General features: G+C 51.5%; 1 protein-coding gene and 1 pseudogene across 2 annotated transcripts in view; one reads left to right on the forward strand and one right to left on the reverse strand.

Moving 5' to 3' along the window:
• Positions 1–22,549, forward strand: part of TSC22D3 (TSC22 domain family member 3) — a 58,122-nt gene that overhangs the window by 29,909 nt on the left and 5,664 nt on the right. The gene's annotated exons all lie outside the window — the stretch shown is intronic.
• On the reverse strand, positions 13,724–16,534 carry LOC137217244 (COP9 signalosome complex subunit 9 pseudogene; annotated as a pseudogene).

Here is a 22,549-nt window from a genome sequence, read left to right on the forward strand (position 1 = left end):
GGACTGGGTGTGGGAGTGGGTGCTGGCTCGGGGCCCTCGGGGAGTGGGGGCTTCTGGGGACCCCGCGAGGAGCCCGTGCCACTCCCAGGCAGGCGGGCGGGCGATGAGCTTCCCCTCAGGGATCTGGGACACTGGGGCCTGGGGGCGGCTTGTCATTAGGCTGTTGAGGAGCCTGGGGGAGACGAGGGGGCAGGGGCTCTGCTACAGCGCCTGCTCTGCTTCCTCCAAGGGACCTGGGAGGCCTTCAAGCCCGGCCCCTCATTTCACACGGGCCGGAGGAGACTGGCTTCCACAAAGCCACAGGACCAGGGGTTTGAGGGAGGGCGTGTTGTTCTGTGTGATCACGTGACCGCGGGACTCCTATTTCCCAGTGCTTTCTGGGGAAACATTAGTAGCCTGGAAGGATGCTAGGTGGGGAGACCAGTGATGGTGTGCCACACAGAAGGCAGTGTCAGCCACAACAAACAAGCAGAGCCTCTCAGACAAACACAGACTCTCTCTCTCTCTCTCTCTCTCTCTCTCTCTCTCTCTCTCTCTCGCTCTCGCTCTCGCTCTCGCTCTCTCTCGCTCTCTCACACATACACACACACACACACACACACACACATACACACACACACAGGCCTAGGCCTCACTGCACACCCCTGTGCCTCTGTGGCACTGACTTTCTATGACGACCAGCTGGCAGCCCAGCCCACATCACCTGTTGGTACAACTTCACTTTGTCCAGGTGTGGGGGAGGGATGAGGTTCCTTGGAAGGGGAGGGGCATCTTCTAAAGCTTAAAAAAATGAAAGAAAGAAAGAAAACAAAGCAAGGCTGAAGTCCTCCCACAGGCAGGCTTGTGCTCCGGGTGTGCTTTCGCAGGCCAGAAACTACAGAACTGGGAGTACTGCCAAGTGCTTTATCAAAGGAAACAGCCCGCCCAACAGCTGGAGATGGGCTCCTGCCAGCTGTGTGTGCCTCTTGGTTGCTCCTTCTGCTTTTCTCTCCCCGTCTCCTATCTCCATCCATCCATCTCCTGCAGCCTTGCACTTTGCATTGGGAGAGCCCGCAGGTGGACTTCCTTGGACCACAGAGAGTACCCTTGATGCCGAGTAACTGAGCAGATCATAGCCCCAGCTGGAGTGGGGTGGTGGTGGCTGTCATTGCAAGGGGATGTGCCGTCCAGAGGCAGGTCTCCTGGCATCGGGCGAGGGGTTGCTGGGTGGCGGGTGCTTCTGATGCAGCTGGAGCCTTGGGGAGATACAGTCGAGTAGTCGCTCGGAGCTTCCTTCTCACCCATGCTGGGAGGCGGGTGCCTGGCTGGGCTGTGTGTGTTGGCTGCAACAGGGTGTTTTCCAGCAACCTCAGCAACTTTCCCATCCATATTCATTAATTAGTTAATTACTTGGACTCATTTCTCTAAGCCTTGGGCTTCCCAGGAAGGGAGGAGATGATGGGCTGGTGGGGGAGAGCTCTGAAGAAGAGTGTTCTCCCCTTGCTGGAGGTGGGAGGCCCACTGGCAGAAGCTAAAGAACGAGAGGGCAAGGGTATCCTCCTGTGGCTTCACCACTTCTCCCAGCCCTCACCCATTTCAGGCTCCCTGTGTGTCAGCTAAAGTGTCCCGGCACAGCCCTGAAAGGCTGCTCCGAGCTACGTTTGTAGAAGCAACCCAGTGGAGAATGGTGCCAGCTGGGCTGCCTAGCTCTGTGAGTGGAGCTAAAGGCAGCAGCCCTGTCTCTGGGGAGACCCAGGGGCTTCGTTCTGTTCCCTGACTGTGCACAGCCTGCACCGTTAGCCCCAGTTAACCCCTGGGGGTGGCTCAAGGCCAATCTAACATCTCCTCTGCCAGCCTGCCACATCTCAAGGGCAGGGTGCCTGTTGGGTTTGTCTCTATCCCCCTAGTGCCTGCCACGTGCTGGGGGCTTAAGTAATGTCTGGTGACCTGGCCTCTGAGGAAACCACTTTAAAGCTTGGGTCTTACCAAGAGGGAGGCAGCAACTTGGTCTGTGTGTATTCCCCAAGGTTGCTCCTTAGCAGTTTTACTGAGTGAGTACTGGTGTGAGGGCAAGCACCATGATGGGGGGCCTTGGGGGTTCCCAAGAGGTGTGAGGTTGCAAACTTAGATAATCTTAGCTTCTGGCATCTGGTGGGCGTTCTGCTGCCCATCTTCCCTCTTTCACACCATGGCCCACCATCTCCTCCACCATTGTGGTTCTTCTCCAAGGCCCAGCTCTCCAATCTTCCCTTTTACCCCTCTCTTCCTTCCTTCCCTGAGGCTTTTTGTATAAATGGGCACATTCATATGCTTAGTCACAAGGGCCCTGTAGTTTAATGAGCACAGGCTTTGCAGTCAGCCAGACCTCTACTGAATCCCTATTCAGCCATTCTACCTGGTGGGACTTTAAGTTATTTCGTCTCTCTGGACCTCAGATTCCCCTTCTGTAAACTGGGGAGGGTTAATTGAGATAAAATACGTACTGTATATGAAGTGCTTTGAACTATGTTTGGTGCAAAGTAGGCACTCAATGAATGTTAACTGCTGGTGTTCATTACTGCTACCGTGTGTGTGTGTGTGTGTGTGTGTGTGTGTGTGTGTGTGTGTGTGTGTATTGGAGGCATCTATCATGCACAGCTGAGCTGATAAGACTGACTATGTGCTAAACCATAGACAAACTGGAGGACCTGACCAAGACACTCAGAAGGCACTCTGGCAGTTCCATTTGTCCAGCCCTGGCAGCCACAATCTTGGGTGGAACAAGGTATGGAGGTCAAGAGCCTGAGGCCGAGTTCAACCGCTTATCCCTGATTCCGTCCCTCCCAAGTAAGGCTTCTCCTCAGGCCATAGGCCAGACTAGACTCGCAGGCGTGGATAGGGCCAAATGTCTTCTGGGAAACTCTACCTTTCCTACAACTTCTCTGGACTCTGGCTTCTCAGCTTCCCTCATTTGGGGTCTCCTATGTCTCATCTGTCCACCCACCCTATGCTCTAATACACATGCCCTTGCTGCACGTTCCCCAGCATGTTGTCAACCCTGAGTGTAACTTAAAAAACCAGGCTAAGACTCGAAATGACCATTTCTATCATGGCCTGTTGATAATTATCTCTCTGAAGATGGTGTGTGTGTGTGTGTGTGTGTGTGTGTGTGTGTGTGTGTGAAGAACCTTCAGCCTTGGGGTACCAGTTCTTCTGCGTGTTTAAACTTTGTGACATCAAGATTTCTCATTCCTAGTGTTTTCTGACTGCTCAACCTTCCCTCAGCAGTGGCCTCTGAGAGCTGGGCAGTCGGAAGGATGCTGATGTGGGCATGTACATGATTTGCAATGTAGGTCTTCACGAATGGAGGTTTGTGGGGCTTGCCCCCTCCGGTACCCTCACAGGGGCACTTCCGATGGTTGGCACCAGCACCATGTCAGCTGCAGGGAGCAAATGGTGTGAGGAAAGAGATTCCAGGTCTTCTTTGGCTACGGCTGTCTCCTTATTTCCTCTCCTTTCCCAGTTTGGGAGCATTTGTTGCTGTCTGAAGGGCCGGGCAGTGCCAAGACCACAATAAACAGCTTGTCCAGTACACACAAGCTCTTTGGACCCTGAAATGTCAGCTGGCCAACTGGCTCACAGCTAGACCCTGCTGCATGCCGTTTGCATCCGGCCCCGGCAGTGCCACTCAGCACTTGTAGAACCCAGTATCGTAGCAACAGCCCTGGGAGTGGGGACCCACGGTGACCTAGCCCTAGCCCTGGGATGCTAAGCTTAGGGGCCCCACCTAGGGCCCCTGGAAAAAAAATGACTGCATTAGGGCTGCAGCTCTGTGGATCCCAGACCAGCAGAGCGACCCGCCCTCCCCCTCCCCCACCTGGGCCTGGCCCCACGGGCAGCAGACAGCCAGACTCCCCATGCCCCATATGGTTGAACTGCTGACTGGTGTCGGACAGAAATATCTCATGCAGTGAAAGCTAGTGGGGTGCAGGGCACGTGCCTCCAGACGGTGCAGACAGAGAACAAAGGGCAAGAGAAGAGAGGGAGAGGCAGTGGGATCTGGTGGCAAGAGTGCCAGGCCAGGATCCAGGAAACCTGGGCTCTGCTCCCAGCCCCTGCCACCAACTCCCTTGGCATCCTTTAGCAAGATCACCCAGAGGGCAGGGTTGGGGGACCAGGCCCAGGACCAAGACCTTGCCTAGGAGAAGATGAGCTGCAAAGTCAAGTTCATGCACTTGGGAGGTGGGGGTGGGTGTTTAACCAGGAACACTGTCCCCTGAAGAAATACCTAGTTGCCTTTAAATGCCTTGGATACCTCTTGACCAGCAAGGGAACCAAACTCAGGGGCCCGGGGGACATATCAGAAAAGAGAGCACCGCTCCTTCCAAAATGTCCTGTCCTTTGCCTTGCTTGCGAGGTCAACAGGCAAGGACTGAGGGTGGAGCGCACAGCTGTCCCTTAGCCATGGAAGGCCCTGTGATTGTCCTCACCTCTGCCTCTTGCGGCTACCCAGGACAACTTCTCTGGTGTGTGAGGTTTGTCCCTGGTCCTAGGAGTCTGTGTAGAAGTGGCATCTCCCAGCTCACCACCCTAGGCGCCCATGCCTCAGTATCCCCGATGTGCAGAGACCCACACTATGGTACACGCTTACTCTCAGGACCTGCCTTCGCAGCTGACCCCCGAGCTTCATCTGACCCTACATGCTCGTTTGGAACTCGTGAGGTACAGCAGTCTTTAACTGCACAAAACACAGTTGATAGAAGCTACCAGTGTCTGATACAGAGTAGGCGCTCAGTAAATATTTGTGAAATGAATCCAGGTTGGAATAAATTCACAGTACTTTCATATAAAGGACAGCATTTAATAGAAGAAATGTCAGGCTCAGGCTCTGTGGTCTGGTTTCAGGACCAGTTTCGGGGCAGGAGGAAGAAGCCTGTTTGTGACCATGCAAATAACAGCATGAGGGCAGCCACTCTCTGTGTGCATGGAGGGAAGGTAGTATACACCCACTGGGGCTGGGGGAAGGATGTCTGGGAAAAGGGCCAACATCCACTCCAGTCTGAGGGCCTCAGACACTTCCCAGTGCAGGAAGGCCCCATGGTGTTGTCTAATTGGCTTTCTAGTTATTCTCTTCCTTAGTGAAGGCCCAGTGTGGCAAAGCTCGGGTAGGGCCGAGCTTCCAGAATCACTACTGGAGCTCCGGACAGCTTCTGATTATTCCCAACCAGGTGCCAGTTACCAAGGAGGGCCTAGGATCTGATTAGCATTGCCCGAGGGTTAGCCAGGAGGGCCTTGGCCGGGGTCTTCACAAGTCACTCACACCTTGATGTGCACCCACCCCTCCCCATTCGGTTCAGGGGCTCTGGGAGCTATGGTCTGGCCTTTGCAGCTTCGCTGGCCAGATTCCTGTGTTGTCTGTGCCTTCACAGCAGGGTGGGTGAGAAAGAAGGAAAAAATAAACAGGAAAGGTCTCCGGGTCTGTTGACGTTATAAGTGCTATTGATTTTACAAGATTTTTCCATTGGGAGGACAGTGAACTGACCTCATTTTGCAGCCGGCTCGGGCTTTGACGCCACCGTCTAGGCCATGAACTGAGAATCCGAGAGGCTATTGCTTTATCTCAACACATACTTGGTAGTCACCACTCTCGGCAAGGCCAGGCTGGGGCCTTCCAGGGTGGGAAGTGGGAGGATATGGGCAGTTCCAGGCCTCTGCTCCTTCTACCTTTCCCCAATGATGCTCTATGACCCTGGGCCCAAGCACTCTCAGATCTTGCAGGACCTGGAGGGCAGAGGAGGGGGGATTTCCAAACAAGAAGGACTCTTGGCAAAGAGTGCAGACAGGAAGAGGGTGGTTGAAAGAGCACTGAACTAAGAGTTGGTGACTTGGACTTGGCTCCCAGCTGGGCTACTAATTAGCTCTCTGATTTCGAGCAGATGACTTCCCCTCTCCTGGTCTCAGTTTCCTCATCTGTGCAGTGATAGGTGAAACTAATGATCCCCGAGGTCCCTTCCAGCTCTAAAATCCAGCAGATTTGTGAGAAATGCAGAAGTTAAGAAGGAGGATAAGAATATAAAGAAGAAGCAAGAATGAAACATCCCAGTACAGTACAGAATGGGAAAAATGGGATAAAAAGAGAGGTGCACCACATCGTGGTATAGTGGGAAGAGGCCCCAAGTGGAGACTCAGAGACCTAGATCTGGTTCCCAGTTCTACCACTGGAGAGCTGCATGACCTTAGGTGGCTCACTTCCCCTTTTTGTGCCTCATTCAAGTGGGAGGAATGAGTTAGCTCCCGCCCTCGTAGACTACTTTCTCGTTGGGAAACCTAGATACACACATGGGAAACAATTAGGGAATAGAATCAGTGCTCAGCGGTGTGACATGGGCAATAGGTGCATTTGGAGAAAGAGGGGAATGGCAGCTGGTGGGCTAAGGCCTTACCTGAAGGGTAAGGGAGCAGAGTAAAGGAGCAGAAGCCCCAGAATCAGGTAGACCTGGATGGAGTTTTGGCTTTGCCCCTGCCTGGCTATGTGACCCTGGGCAAGTCATTTGCTGTATTCAAATTTGTTTCCTCGCCTATAAAAGGAGGGGTTGGAACTAGTTGATCCTCAAGGTTCCTTCCATCTCTCTGAATATGTGGGAAGGCAAAACACAACAAAAAGAGGTCAGACAATGCCAAGTAGGCCAAAGGGGAGAATTGCCCATTTAAGGAGGAAGCCAGCCAGTGTGTATCTGACATATTTGCCAGGAGAAAAGAAGGATGGTTTTCCCAGAGCAATAGTGAGCTGGGGGGAAAGGAGAGCAAGGAGAATTGGGAGGAAGAGGCAGGGCGAGGTCATCTCAAAGGAGAGATTGGAAGGGAGGGACATGGATGCATGTTCAGTGAGGGGGGCCTTGGTTGGAGGGCATGCCAGTTAAGGAGCCACTGCCTGGCACAGAGGTCTTGAGTGGGTCCTGGACCAGATGTTAAGGGTGGTGACTGCTACAGTGGACTCACCAAAGGGTAAGCTCCAAGTGGGGTTTGGGGAATGGAAACGCTTTCAAATTGGCAGGGCTTCTTCCACAGAGGACAGAGGGTTCAGGGGCCCATCACTAAGTATTTGACACCCTTGGATTTCATACATCGCTGATCCCTGCCCAGGACCAGAGATAGAGTCTGGACAGGTGGGGAAACTGAGGGCCTGAGAGGGAATTCAACCAGCTTGCGGTCACAGAACAACGTCACGGCAGGGCCAGGAGCAAAAGTTGGTCTCTCTCCTGATTCAGAGCCCAGTACTCTTGTGTGACCTTTGCCCCATTCATTGGATGCTCTTAAACAAATCCCTGATTGGAATTGTTAACCTCTTAGGGGAAAAAATGGAGTGAAGAAAAACCAATTCCAGGTGACTGAGGTTCTCATTATGAGACCAGCTTTCCCAGGTGGCCTCTCCAGAGAGTTCCACCTCCTCTCCACCTGCCTGCCAACATGGGGCCCCAACAGCAGGCAGAGGGAGGGAGACAGGTGGCAGGGGCCAACAAAATAAGGCCTTGTGTTGCCGCCCTGTCACCAGTTCCCTGCCAAGGCCTAGCAAGGTCACCTTTTGCTTCTAATTTCCTCCTTTGGGGAGGGGAGGTTGAAACGAAGCCCTGAAGGATAAAAGTCAGGGCTTTGCCCCCGCCATTTAGAAGAAACCCTCTCTAGTATTTGCTAGACCAAGAGACATTCCAGCCAAGGGGACTGCTGTCAACCTAATATAGGAGCAGAGCTATTAGATCCATGCTGAACTGTGGTAAGCATTGTTCTCCAGCCCCTAGGAAAATCCCAGGAGCCCCTAATTCTGAAGAGGGAAACCCAGGTTTCCTCAGGTGAGAAGATTCCTGGGTACGGCCTTCAGAGAGAGCTGATTGCTTATGCTGGGAAATTCAGAGGGTGCCCCAGACTGCTCTCAGCCTCTTGTCCCTGGGGGAAAGGTGGGGTCACCAGAGAAACTCAGTGGCGCTAGGCCAGGGAGGCCCCAAATCACATTCTAGCATGCAGGTCCTGGAGATGAAAGAGCCCAGCACATTCTCTGGGTTGAGAGGTGAAGGGAAAGATGGGTGGGAAGACCAGGCGGGCGGGGCCTGGCGGATCTAGAGGTGGAGCAGTTGCCTATCTGGTGCGATGTCAGGAGCCCCAAAGCAGACTCCACCCCCAGGTCTCCCTCAGCACACACAACCAAACAATGATGTGTTTCTGGAGCGCATGCTGGGTGTTCTGCGTTGTGCTCAGCCTCTGTAGCAAATCATCAAGTTCAGTCATTACCCCTGCCCCAGAGTCCTTCCTCTTCAAAGCTTTTATGGGGATGGGCTGAGGTCAGGGCTGGGAGAGCAGGGTCACTCGGCGCACACGGATGGCCCTGGGCCCTGGGCTGCGAGAGAGGGAGAGAGTGTGGCAAGAGGCCCTTGGATGGTGAAGGAAGGCCTGAGGGCGACAGGATGGGTGGTGAGGGGTTGGGGGAGGGGCGGGAGATGTTCTCAAAGCTGGGCAGAGTTACACAGGAGACCAGATTTGGCTAAGGCCCAAGCCCTCGAGGAGAAACAGAGGAAGGGGGCAGGCCAAAGGCACACTGGCATTTTTGTAAAAAGGGCTGTACAAGTAACCTGAATGAGTAATCCCTGATATTTGTCCCGGGCCTTGCAGTTAGTGGTCTCTCTCTCTCTCTATCTCTCTCTCTCTCACACACACACACGCACCACACACACACATCTCCTTTAATTTTCAAAACACCCCTGTCGAGGTGGGTAGGGCAAGGGTAATTACTCCCATTTGACAGATAAAGAAACCGAGACTCAGTGAGATTACATGACTTACCCAAGGTCACACAGACAGTTTTAATGGCAGAGATGGGACCAGAACTTTGATCTCCCAAATCCCAGGGCAGCAAAAGACAGAATTGGTCTAACGAGCATCCAGACTATGGAGGTAACCACCTCCACAGCGTTATATCAGGAATTCTGGGAAAGACCCCTGCCCCATAAATCTCTCTCTCTCCACTCACTAATACCTGAAATTTCACTCTTAAAGATTCATTTTCCTGGATTGAAACTGTGGCTCCTGTTGAAACGTGAAAGGGTGCTAGAGGAAAGAGTGGGGACACGCGAGAATATCTCAGCGCCTTAGAATATTGTCTGGGAGTATTCCTAGGAGAGTGCCCTGGCCACGGAGTGGGGTGGGGGAGGGGAGGGCAGGGGGGCAGGCCAGGAAGGGAGGGGAGGGGAGGGAGGCAGCCTTTTGCGTAAGAAGGTGAGGAGTTGCGTCAGAGTCTGAATGCGGCGATGCTGAGAAGGGGGGTGGGCAAGTCTGCTTCTAGAGGTCTAATGGGTGACTGCACCGGAGTCTCGGAGGGAGGTTGGGGGAGGACTTCACGTCTCAGTGGGGGAGGGGGAGGGGGCAGCCAAGGCATCAGCTGGACAGGGAAGCAGGTTGGCGTAAGAAGCTGGAATTGTGGACGGCTGAGTGGGGGAGGGGAGCTATTCAGGGAGCTGGCCTGGAGCCAGAGGCCAGTCCCAAGGGGGTGAGCAGAGGCTTGAGAGCTCTGGGCCCCATTCCAGCTCCTGACCTTGAGTCACCATGCAACTCGGCACTTTTCCTACCTCAGCCCAGACACCCATCAAGTCTCTCTTATCTCAGCTTCCCGTTTTACAGAAAACTGTGTAAAAGTTACTCTCCTGACTTCTCCTGACCGACCCTTCCCTTCCTACATTCCTTACCACACCCCCACCCCATCCAGCATCCTGCAAGCCTCCTGGGCCTCCCAGAAGCTCTTGCCTACTGCTTTTGGTCCCAGAGCCTGCCCCTCTGCAGTGCAGGCTGCCCCTGTACCTTCTGGTCCTGAGGGCAAGGGCCTGAAGGCCTAACCCAGCCTTTGGCCTGGGCCTCTCCACTCAGAGGCACAGCTGTAAAGAGCTGCATCTGAGGACATCAAGGCTGTGACTGATGGAACTGGCAGCAACCTTAGAAGTCACTTTTGCCATTCCTTCCTTCCTTCCTTCATTCAATTATTCCATTCGTTGAGCACTTACTATGTGCCATACACTGTTATAGGCCCTTGGTATATGGCTTCATGGAGCTCCCAGTCTAAATGGGGGTATCATTCATCAAATAAGCCCCCAAATAACTATAAATTCGCAGCCTTGATCCTCTCATTTTACATTTAGGGGAAACTGGGACTCAGAGTGGTTATGAGACTTTTCCAAGGTTGTTCCAGTAGCCAGAGGCAAAACCAGGCCAGACTCCTGTCTCCTGACTATTATCCCAGTGCCCTGTCTACCATGCTCTGGAAACAATACAGCATGAGTGTAAGGGTGGAGCGCTTATCCCTCCATGCAGACCCAGACTTGACAGGAGCACATGGCCTACTTGGCAAGATTTGAAGGTCACTGACGAGCAGTCTCCCCCACTCCCACTGTTGCCCCCACCCAGCTTGTTCTCTGCCCACCTCCACACCCCCCGCCCATGCCTAAAATTGTACCACTGACTGAAATCTAAGGGTTAGAGCCCCATGATCTGGGGAAAACCTGTTAAGCTACTACTTATCACTTACACAAACACATCTCCTGATTTGTCCTTTAGGATGGGCTGGGTCCTTATGATTTGGGGGAGGGAGACTAAGAGTCCCCCTTAAAGGGGGCATTGCTAGGGAAGACAGGCAGCTGCAAACAGTAGTGAGGGGCCCCATGGAACCCTAGGCAGCAGGAGGGCACAGGTCACCTGCAGGGACAGGCAGGAAGAAGGTACCCAAAAATGAAGCAGGAAGGTTCTGAAGACACACTCCTACTTCACAGTTTAGCCTGGGGGCCAGCCCTGCACCAACATTGTGATTGGTGACATTTTTTTTCAAAATACATGTTTACATTTGGTCTTTCCTTATACTGGATTATACTGAGTCTTTTTGTCCCTACCCCAGCCTGGTGTCGAGTAGTTTGTACTTACTTGCAATTAGGAGGGACCTTCCCTGTGTCTGGTCAAGCAGTTGCCCTTAAACAGTCTGCCAGGCCTGAAATGAAATGCAGATCTGTCCGATCCTGGCATGCTAGGGGGGCCCCCCTTATGGGAATCCTTTAGTCAGTGGCAAGAACCATCCCCCACCTGGGGGGCTCCCCCACCCTAACCCTGATAAAGGCCTGTTAATCATTCCCCTGCAAACTGTGATGAAGGGGGCTCAGCACGAATGGACATTCATGCCAAGAATGCAGCCCTGCCTAGAAATCTCAAGACAAAGTTAAATGCCCAGCTAGAGACAGCCTGGAGCTTTAGAATCACACCCCAGAGGTTCACATCTCTCCTCTGCCACTATGAGCCAGGTAACTCTAGGCAAGTCACTTAACCTGTCTGGGCCTCAGTTTCCTCATCCACAAAATGGGCTTAATGATAATACGATACCCAATTCCTACTATCAGTTATCCATAACTCTTGACAACGTTCAAAAGGCTAATGAATATACTCTTAGCACAGTGCCTGCTAAGTAATCAGTACATGGGAGCTACTGAAGTTATTATTTGGACCAGATGTGGCTTTGAGATCTCTCAGTGATAGGTCAAGACCTAATAGCGGTGCATCGCTACCCTCTTGTTGAATTAAGGTTTTCATATGTCAGGTTTGCTTAAAGCAAGGCCTACCTGCAGGGCATTCCCTGAGCTGGTGATTCATGGGTGGGATGCATTCCACCCACCTATTTTAAGCTGTTCTACATTTTCTTCCCCTTGACATGGACGTGTTTACACAGAGGAGGACAGTCCCAGTCAAAACAAGATGAAAATACACTGCTGGCTGGGAGCCCCAGGCTAACTGGTTTCAGGTCCTCTCTCAGCTGTCAGCACCTCACAACAGAGCCACGGGGGTGGGAGAACCTGCCCAGCCCTACTCCCCTGCCTCCCTCCATCGGCCCAGCTCTGCCTGGTATCAAGCAGTTGGCCATCACCTGGTCAAGCTAGAGTGGGGTTCTGGGGCTGAGGTTTTGCCAGTTTTACAAGGGCAAGAAAGAGGGGTGCTGAGGGGCAAGGGCTGCCCTGGCCAGCTCTGGTGTGAGTACTGTGTCTGCCGCCAGAGTCGCCTGCTACACAGGCAGAGAAGGCAACTGCCAACAGAGACTGGTGGAAGATGGCCAAAGAAAGCTCCCCCCAGCAACCTGACCTCCTGCCTGGCATTTCCCCCACTGGACGCATTCCTTTGGGTCAACAGGAGGCTCTTGGTAAAAAGAAATTACCAGGGGGAAGGAGAACCCATCAACCCCTTATCAGTCACAGAGCCTTCCATTTCTCACCTATGCCAACTTATCAGTGAGTCAGTAGGACTTGAGGAGGAGATTTCCAGGGAGGATGCTTTGATGAGCATATGCAAACAAGATTCCCCGGACGGGAAAGCACTGAAGATAGATACCCCGAGTCGGGCTTGGACATATATATATTACTGCTCCTTGCGGCCTCTTCAGAACAGTTTGCTTGTGTTTACCAAGAAGAGCAGGAGAAAACAATCTCCTTTGTCATAAACTCTGCTACTCAAAGCTGCCCACTCAGGCAGTTTGGTTTCTTTACAGTGAGTCCAGGAATATTTGGGCACATTTGCCTGTCCCCTGAAAGCCTAAGGCCACCAGTTATCCAGGACCCATTGTATGGCCCACCCCAGGCAGTACCCCCCTAGTCTATATACTTAGTCAGCCTGGGTCACTTCTCCCAGAAGCCCCCCAACTATTCGGACCACAGTGAGCAGGTCATCATGTTCCTTCCCGGAGAAAAACTAAATAGTTCCCCTTCTGAGAAAGACCTTTCATTTTAACAGGGACCCTCAAGACTTCAAACCCAAGGATGACATTAATGGTGAGAATTTCCTTTATGTTGATGGTCATCAGGGTATTTTTAGTCAGGATGGATTTTTTATCTGCAACCCACCCCCGCCACATCGTTCCAGTTATGTGGCTGTCACTTGCTCAGAATCAGGCTTGCTAGCCTGAAATCCCTCTTTGATGTTACTGCCAGCTGAGACTTGGCTGCCCTCCTCCTGGGCTTCATCACCCTCTACTGCTCCCTGTGGGTGCCCTGTTCCCAACTGACCCAGCCCCTCCAGCTAAAGATGGGAACTGAGCAAAGTCCCAGCATTAGTGCAGAACCAGGAGCACACACACGGGTGAATTATCCCTTTTATTGAAGAGGTCGGGCCTTGGTTCCAGGTCATTAGTGGCCACTTACTCAGTTAAATTGTGTTTGGGTTGGGTTTTCCAAGTATGTTTGATTTTCACCAGTCTTCCGTGTTTTTAACTGCAGAGTTGCTCTTGTACAATGATTGTCCCCAAATTAACATGTTAACAGGAGGCAAATTCATGAATTTGCCTGTAGTTCTTCCCTGTGGAGGCCATTAGCCAAGTTCTAATACTTATCTAAACCTTCTCTTTACTTATTAAGCACATGTTTATGGCATTGAGACTGTGTGCCAGGCACTAGTCTAGACTCTGGGGGTGCCGTGATGAATAAGATAAGCCCCTGCCCTCGAAGAGCTTGTATTCTAGTCTAGAAAGCCAGTCACTGCTCACTTGAGACCATTTGCACTGTCCACTTCCAGTGGTCATGATCTTATCTCGCTGTGCCTTCAGTCCTGCTTGAAAGACTAGGGGTCCTGCTGATTACTGACTGTGCCATTGGAGAAGCTCTCAAGGCCAAAACTTCATGCAAGTTACAAGTCCTCTGTGAGGGAAGGATTGCTAAGACCTTCAAGACGCAAATTTTTTTTTTTTAATAACATCACTTTTTTTAATTGAAGTTAAGGACAAAAGTTGGCCACATTCAGAGATTAACAGGCCTCATCCAGATGGTTAAAACCATCTTCTCTTTCTTGGTTAACCATCTCCTAATTTTAAGTGATTTCCACAAGTTCTCTGGAACCATCTGAAATTGTCCTTTGAGGAGATCCGCCACACCACCGCGTGGCAAAACTTGAGCAAACACACCGCCGGACACACCTCACTGGATATCATCATCATCAAAGAGATTTTCAGAATCATTAAAAAAGTCTGCATGAACTGCCTTTTCATTGGCTGCCAAGTCCATCAGGAGCCCTGTGCTGCCTCCTGCCTCGTCCAGATCCATGTAGGGCCCGGCACCCTCGGGAAACATCTCGTCCACCGCCTGCTTCACCTCCGCCTGTCAAGACACTAAATTTTGAATGTTGATTCCATCTGAACATCAGTCCCTCAAACTATGCCCCTCCCCATAGGCAGTATCCATAACTTGTGAAATCATGGAAACAACAAACTGGAACTGGACAGGAAGTTAGAAATGCTGGACTTTGAAACAGCATTGATAGGACTGCTCGTTTGGTGAGCCATTTTGCCAACAGCATTTGAGGACCAGGGCCCTTACTCATCACGGCACATATCGCATTCACATGGCCCTTTTTACTACCTGAAGAACTCAGCTATGCCGCCTATAGGATATCCACCATGTCTGGAAACATAGGCACATATATACATGTTGTCAAGGACATCATCAGTCTGCAAAAACTATACAATGTTATCTCCATTTCCAGACTTTGGGGAGTCCATAAACATATACACCTTGTGTGTTGTTTATGTGGGGCAGGGGGGCATCATTCCCATTTCATGAACGAGGAGCTAGCAGCATGGGGGTTTAGAAGCCTTCTAAGCAGTTCTGGGGGCCTGGTGGTAAGGTAGAAAAGGAACTCTGGCCTTCTGACGTATTTTCTTCCCACTTGACCTAGTTCATTTAGAATGGGTGCCAGAGCTGCGTTTCTCAGGGGGCACCTACCCTGGCATACGCACTAGGAGAGTCCCTCTCAATTCGTCTTGTCATTACTCTCTGTCTGAGGACTCAGCTCCATGGGCCAAGCCCATTATTGCAGCAGCCTATTGTTAGAGAGAAATCACCTGGTGATAAGACAGATGCCTCTGGGTTGTCTCCCAACTGTGTTCAGGCCCCACTGCCCCCAGATGTCCAAGGAGTGTCTGTGAAACTCCCTTTTCTCAACTGCTGAGCTAGTAACCGTCTATACTTGGCCTTTCCTCAGTTTCCATGTTTACTTTAGCTCTTCTGCAACTCTGTCAACAAACGCCACAGTATTATTAGTTTTAGCAAATAACAGGATGTCAGAACTGTTGACCAGGATTTGTTACTTTGCTGTTAGAGCTCTATCCTAGGACACAGGGGCCAGTGTTCCTCTTATTTTTTAAGGTGTATGAGCTTTGGCAGGAAGCCTTTCCCAGGCAGGCCCACCGAGCTCTGCTCAGTCTATAGGCCTTTAAGGCTGCTCACTGCCAAGGCTCCACCCACCAAGACCTGGGCCCTTCTGTCTTTGCTCAGTGGTACAAAGACATCTGTAAGTAGATTTTTCAAATAATCAATGCAAATACTTTGAATTTTCCGTTTTTGTGCCTTAACCCTTACAGTCTTGCAGTGGCCTTTGAAGGAAGTCTGTATTTGCTAAGGCAGCTTCGGGGCTTAACATTCATGTGGAGAAGAGCGAGGGGGTGGTATTTTAGGCTGGCACTAAGAATTTCCAGGCTTTTGACCCAAAGTATCTTTCTCTTCCAATCCCACCCCCAACACTGCGTGTCTCAAGGGGCAAGAAAAGAGGTTAAAAGGGTTACTCTATTGCTGACAGGCAACCGGGAAGTCCAGGCCTTGGGGGAAACATAGCCTTTGTTTATTTAAGCCCCAAACCTAGCAGGCAGTGTAAATTAAACATAAAAATAAAATAAAATACTGAAACACAGGCCGGATGCGTACCACAGAGAGCAGTGAGTTCCCTTGGGAGAGGGGAGTCAGTAAGCCGCAGGGGTGCCCTCCTTGCCCTGGAGGCGCTTGCAAGCCATGGGATGGGATGCGGATGGTAGGGGCAGGGGAGCGCAAGGCTTGGCTCAGGGACGGGATGGGCATGTTTGCAGAGATCCTGGCAAGTCTTTGTAGTCAGCCCCAGCAAGCTCCTGAGGGGGGAATGAGTCACAGCCCTCCAGCCAACCTCGGAATGGATCCACGTTTGACCAGGCAGGGACAGCCACAGGGCTGGAGGAGAGCTGGCTTTTGTTGAAGGGGGATAGGGCAGCTTAACTGACCAGACTGTGCTGTTGGAGAAAAATCAGCCCCTCTCCGTTCTCGCCCTCTCTCCAGGTTCTTCTCCCTTCCCGCCCTGTGATACCTGCCCCCCACGCCTCCAACCTCCCAGGCCAAGAGTTCCCACAGACAGCTGTGAAGTGTCTTAGAAGCAATCTGTTCCTCATTAACAGAGAAGCCAAATTTGCCAAAGGTTGATTTATAAATCAGAGCAAGTTTGCGTTATCTTTCTAATAGCAGCTCTCATTCACGTTCTGATCAAGTTTTCAGGAGTGAGAGGGAAAGAGGTAGCCAGACATGACAGGGAAGGAGATGACTGAACAGATGTTAGGCTCAGAATATGCTGAGCCCCATCATCGTGTGTCACACAGAGTGGGTCGTGGTGGTCGTGGCACTCTGGGGAGTCTTCGGGTAGATCCTGTCCTGGCTCTCACCTGTAGGCCAGTGGTTCCCAAAAGCAGTTCCATGGACTGGGGCCAGAAGAGCTGCATCCTCATCTCCTGAAAGTACCCTTCTCAAGCCACAGATGTATTCTACTAGATTTTCTAGGGCTGGAGCCCAGGATATCCATACTCTCCTCACCTGGACCCATTTCTTTCCCTCCACAGCCCACCAGCAAGTTGTACCTGCTGTGTGTTTAATCATCTTCTGATGCTGATCCACCACTGACTACTGTGTTGAAAGTATTACAGAACTTTAGTTTATCCCTAGTTAAGTATTTATAGCTGATAGTGGCAGAATGTGGTACTCTCCCAGGGCTTTTGCACTGGAAGAAAAAACTTTCCTAATTCCTCAAAGTGTAAAGAATTCCATTATAACTCAAAGGTATGACTCCGAGGGTGACGTTTGTAGGCACTGCAGTAGTCCGGTCAGGCAAACAGCTTGGACTGAGAGGAATTTTTCTCAGTGCCGTTCAAATCACACTTCTCAGGTCGTCAGTCACATGTGACATCTATGCCAGGACTGGCTCTCTTTAGAGCTGTCCTCGTGAGGAGCCTATGGGAATCATTTCCTAGGCATTCACATGATTGATTGTACACAAATGGTGCTTGTTTTTATTTCTCTTTCATTTGAATGTGTGATTGACATCTTTGAAAACTGTGGACCTGGTGGCACCAGCACTTCCTGTGCCCGGTGTACAGTGTGAAGCTTCAAGCTGGTTCCCCCTATGCCCACCTAACTTCCACTCCAAGCTTCCCCCAAGAGCCTGTCACCTATGACCCCTGCACAGCACGCAGCCAGCTCTGGATGTCAGAGAGAGCAGAGGCCACGGCTTGTAACACTCTGACTGGGTCTACAGCGTCCTGCCTTGCCACTTTGCATGTCCTATTGCTTTACTACCCCTTTGGGGGTCACGAAGCTGGCATCAGGTGAGAGAGACAGAGATGGAATGATGCCCTCTGCGTGCCTAGCTCTGTGAATTAGACTTTGTCAAAGGCTGAACGGGTGTTTGCATAAACGTGTGTGTGTGTGTGTGTGTGTGCGCTTGTGTGCCGCCCTTTCTTCCTGATAAGGTGTGTGTATTCCTTGTCAGCAATTCTCAAACCGGGCAGGAGGCCTTCCTTAACCCCTCCCCGCATGCCTTTGAGCTGCCTGGCTCTGTTCCCATGGCTGGGGCTGGGTGGGGTGCCCCCAGGGAGAAGCTTGCCTTGTTTCTGTCCTTTCTTTCTCTTCTCCTGACTAGTGTGTCCCCTGCCCCTTCCTGCCACCGTCCCCCACCTCAGCTGGGCTGCCTTCTTTCCATCCGGGAAACCCAAGGGAGGGGGGAGGCGGCTGGAGAGCCAGAGGCCCTTTGCAATTACAGAGCCTTTCCTCACAAGTCACAGAGTCGCACAACAGAGGATCAAGGAGCTACCTCAAGTGAGCCCACGGTGAATAGCTCCGCTGTGAGTTAAACAAGGGCCTCGGGCGTACAATGTGAGAGCCTTGGGAGACTCATAATGCTCACCCATCGTGGCCCAGGAGCCCCCGCGCCTGAAGAGGCCGGCGTTATTACCGTCGTTTTGTTCCCCAGGGAACCTGGACCACTTCAGAGGTCACCCATTCTATAGCGGGGCCCACAGGGGAGTCAGGTGCTGCACCTCAGAGCCCCTGGCCTCTTCACAGGCCCCTTGTCTGCTGGCTCAGCGTCCCCAGCAAGATTCTCCTGGTTCTCGTCTTCCAAGCATTGCCAATAGTCCCAAGTCCTTCACATACCACTCAGAGTAACCCCGGCAACTGCCAGAAAAAAAAAAAAGGCTTGGAATTTCGGCTCTTGGGACTGCTCCATAAAGCAAAAGGACTGGGGAGAGGCCCTGCCAGTGTCTCCCTGGCCCGGAGAAGCTGGTGGAGGGCTGGTGCAGACAAACAAACACGGAGAGTAGCCATGTTCTTGCTGCTTCCTTTCCCAGCCCCTGAGAAGGCTGTCGAGGGCCAGGATTCCCAGAAGGTGGGCCGTGATGAGGGAGTTTATTTGCCCACGTGAAGATGCTCGCTGGTCTGGGAGGGCACTATAGAACAAGGATAAGACCACGAGGAGGTTGACAGAGGTGACCCCCTCCCCGTGCTAAACATAGACCCCCTTCTCAGAAGGAAGGGGCTGGCAACTCAGAGACCCTTAAGGACCTGTGCTTTGTTCCCCTGGTTTACAAAGGAAGGGAATCAGAGTGAGGGACCCTGACACTGTTGGCCACCATGTCAGAGGAGCCTTGGGTCCCACAGAAATTCCAAGTTTTGTGGCTGCTATGTTAATCCCCATCTAGATGGGCACGGACCAAACGACAGGGTGGGGAGAAAAAAGGCGGGCCCGATTCTGAGGACTGAAGTGATGCCAGGGGTGATGGCGGTGGTGTGGCCTTCCCAAACCCCAGGCTACCCTCCTGAGCACCCCCAAGCCCTAGGCTTTTTCCTGAAGTAAACATTTCACTGAGATCTAACCAGTAGGTAGACTTCAGAGTTCACCAGAGGCCTAGGATATTCTGGAAGGAAGCACAGTTGTTAACCTGCACTACCAGTTTGTTTGTTTGTTTTTAATTTCCCTGAAATGTGCCTTGTACTTTGAATAGGCAGTCAATCAACTTTGAATTGAGTTGAATTGAATTGTATTGAATGATGATGGCAACTAGTGTTGGGTGGAGGAGGGGATTCCATTTACCGAGGTTAATTTGACATTCTCTTTTTTCAGGAATATCTGTTTCATACTTGTAGATGGGTAATGGGGATGGTGGAAAATGAGAAGAGAGCTTAGAAAAATGATGGACGTAAATTTTCCCAGCTGCAAGGCAAAAAGAGAAGGGAGACAAGCATAAATATTGATACAAGGTTCATGAAATTTAAGATCCACTGAGCTAAATTGCATTCATTCCTGGATAACGTTGCCAGTACTTCCAGTCTTGCTGAGATGCCAGGAGAGACTGCCTACCCCCCATAGTTAGCCACCAAAGTTGGGGTAACAAAGGTGATTTGACAAGAGCCCTTTTTGACTTCTTTGAACGAGGGTGAGTGGAGTGGAGTGCCTTGTCCAAATGGGGTTTGGTTCTGCCTGTCATCCCTCGTGTCACTGGGAGATTGTTTGTGAAGCTCACATTGGATCCTGTCTGGGGAGGGAGCTGAAAGGCACAATTCATTGCTCCTGCCATCATTCAGTGCCAGGGTTTGGCCCAAATCAGTTGCTAGAGCCACTTTTCCAAGACAGTGTCCCTCTCCACCACGATTCCTCGTGGGCTCCCTGCCGCCCACCACTGCCTTCTGCATCTGCGTGCGCATCCTCCTCCCTGTTTTCCTGCCCCCCAAAGTCGACGTTCTGGGCCCTGGCCATGCAGGGCAGTTCACGTGACCCACAGAGGACAAGGCACTTTGTCTGTCTCCGTCTTTCCTTCTTGCTTCCCTCCTTCTGGACTTTGGGGATTTTCCATGAGGCCAAAGTAAAGATTAAGTGGCAGCATCCTTCCTGTCTATAGTCTCCCACACTGGAGTGGAACCAAGGGGAAGAGAGAAGAGTGGAGCCAGCACAAATTAAATGATGGCACTTCAGCCTCCTTATTCCCCCAGCCTCTTCAGAAAAAGGGACAAGTCAGTAACTAGACGTAGACAGAGCTTCAGGCAGAAGGGGGCCGCCGTGGAGGGGTAAATGGGGAGGGTTGTTTTGCAGCCGCCCTGTCAACTGTGCTAACACTCTGGTGCTCAGCATCCTTTTTGATTTCCTTGTCCAGCTCCTAACGCAGCGTTTGCTTGGTGGCTTGTCCCGCACCTCTCGCATCGTGTCTTTTCCCGCTTCTCCTGCCGCAAGACCCTGTGTTTCGCCGCCAACATTGCCGAGCCTTGGGGGTGGAACATTCCCTGTAGAAAATAAGGAAGACTTGCCTATAAAGAGTTTCCTTTGGGCTGCGTGGTACACAATGCTTTGAGTGTGACAAAAAGGGAAGTGAGATGTTCCCCCTTCTCACCACCCCCTACCTACCGCACCCACCCTGAGTCTGCCTCCCACCCCTCGGCAGCGTGCTGAGATCCTGCCCACAGGTTATGAGGCCCAGACTGCCCAGTCTCCGCCTTCCTGCGCCATGGGAACCCGAAATAGGAAGGACTCTTGTCCTAGAGAGTCTGGCTTTTGAAGTGGAACAGAACGGTGACGATGTTGAGACCCTTCTTCCACTTCAAAGGGAACAAGTTGGCTTCCAGGGCCACCTGAAACGGTGGGAGTTGACCCCATCCTCCTCATGCCACCCTCCACCTAGAAAGTCACCCTGAGAGAGGGAGGGTCAGCTGTGTCTGTTTAATCACAGAATCCCATAGCTGTAGGCCTAGAACCGAGAGCCAGCAAAGGACCTGGCTCATCAGCTGGGCGCTGTGACCACGGTGGCTCTGGGTCCAGCCTACCATGTAACTCACAGGATGGAAGAAAGGAAATTTGGAAACACACATGTTGGAGTTGCTATGCTGTTGAATCCTTAGGCCACTGTTTCCTGCCTGAGGCCCACCTCCAGAGACACAAGGACGCTGAGAGCCTCATAGATCAGCACTTTACTCAGAAAAGTTAGATCAGATCACAGATACCCTATACAGCACAAGCTTCCACTCACTGCAACATTTGGCTCAGCTATTCTGGGCAGAGGAATTTTCCGGTGTGCTGAGGGTTACACAGAAAGCCTTTTGGGTTCCTCCAACTTCTCCCTCTCCCCCTCCTATCTGCCCCTGTCTCCCCTACCCCTGCTGTTTGAAAATCTTTCTACAGAGACATTTAGGTTGGTGGTCTCCCTTTAGCAAAGCCTGCGATCCAGGGATCCAGCCATTATTTGCGAACTGAGAATCATAAGCCCTCAGGGTGAGCTCTTCTCACTATTGGTTGGTAAACTAGAGGTGCAGAGGGGACTGAGAGATTGGCTGAGTGTGGGCTGAACCTGGGACATCCTTTCAAAGTTGTTTTTCTGAAAAGAAATCCCTGAAATTAGCTTGTTTTCTTGTTGGTTTAATTCTCCTAAAAGCTGGACACAGCAGGTATAGGGGGGAGAAAGAGTTAATTAAGGGTGCCAGTTACAAACTGGAAATTGACTGGACTGTGATTATTGTCATGAGACTCCATACCTAATTTGGGACGCTGTGGAGTCCATTCTGGGAGCCAGCTAGTTGGCTTCATAGTTTCTATTTCCTAGGCAGAGAGGGCTTTCTTTAAGGACTGCAGTGGCTGCCTTTTGAAATAATGCAGGTGAGCAAAGCCCTGTTATGAAGCTCATTTGGACATTTTGTATATTCTTCTGGTCCCCCATGTTGCTGGAGTCCTAGGAGTACTTTCCCTGCCCCTCACCTTTTCTTCCTCTACACCACTTTCCTGGCACCTCCAACCCGTCCCCCAACTTCCTTGACTCACTCATTCAACAAACCTACTCCCTGCCCCCACTAGTAAGTGTAGTAAGAACAAACTTGGTCTCTACTCAGGAAGACCTGAGCTGGAGTCCCAGCTCTATAATTTATTAGCTGTGCCACCGCCTTGGGCAAGGTAGCCTCTCAGACCCTCGGTTTCTTCATCTGTTAAATGATGGTGACAGCACCTACACCACAGGGTTTGTGACTCAGCCAACACAGTGCCTGGCCCACAGCTGTTGCTCAGTTAATGGTAGCTGTTATTGTCAGCGGGTCTCAAGCCGAGCTTATTTCTAATTGAAGTATAATTAATGTACAATTCAAACACAGCCTTGCTAGCAAACTTCATCTGTTGTTTTTTTTCCCCTCCCCAAACTACCTGGATTTCTGTGCCTCTGTCTCCATATAAGGGAGTCCCCATTGAAGGAGCTGGTTTTTCTTCGGTCCCATGCCCTGTTTTCCTGGTGGTGTTTTTTCCCTGCCGACCCGGCTTATTTATCTCTCTTTCTTTCTTTTCATCATCTCCCTTGGAATCTTGGGGTAGGTAGCAATAGTGAGTTGAGGAAAGATTTACAAGCCAATGAAAGGTCAACTCAGACTCTTCCTGGACCAAGAAAGCTCTATGTGACACAGAGGGCAGATTAATATATCAGGGAATTCCAGTATCAGCTAAGCTC

This window comes from Pseudorca crassidens, chromosome X (genome assembly GCF_039906515.1).
Source record: "Pseudorca crassidens isolate mPseCra1 chromosome X, mPseCra1.hap1, whole genome shotgun sequence".
Taxonomy (NCBI): domain Eukaryota; kingdom Metazoa; phylum Chordata; class Mammalia; order Artiodactyla; family Delphinidae; genus Pseudorca; species Pseudorca crassidens.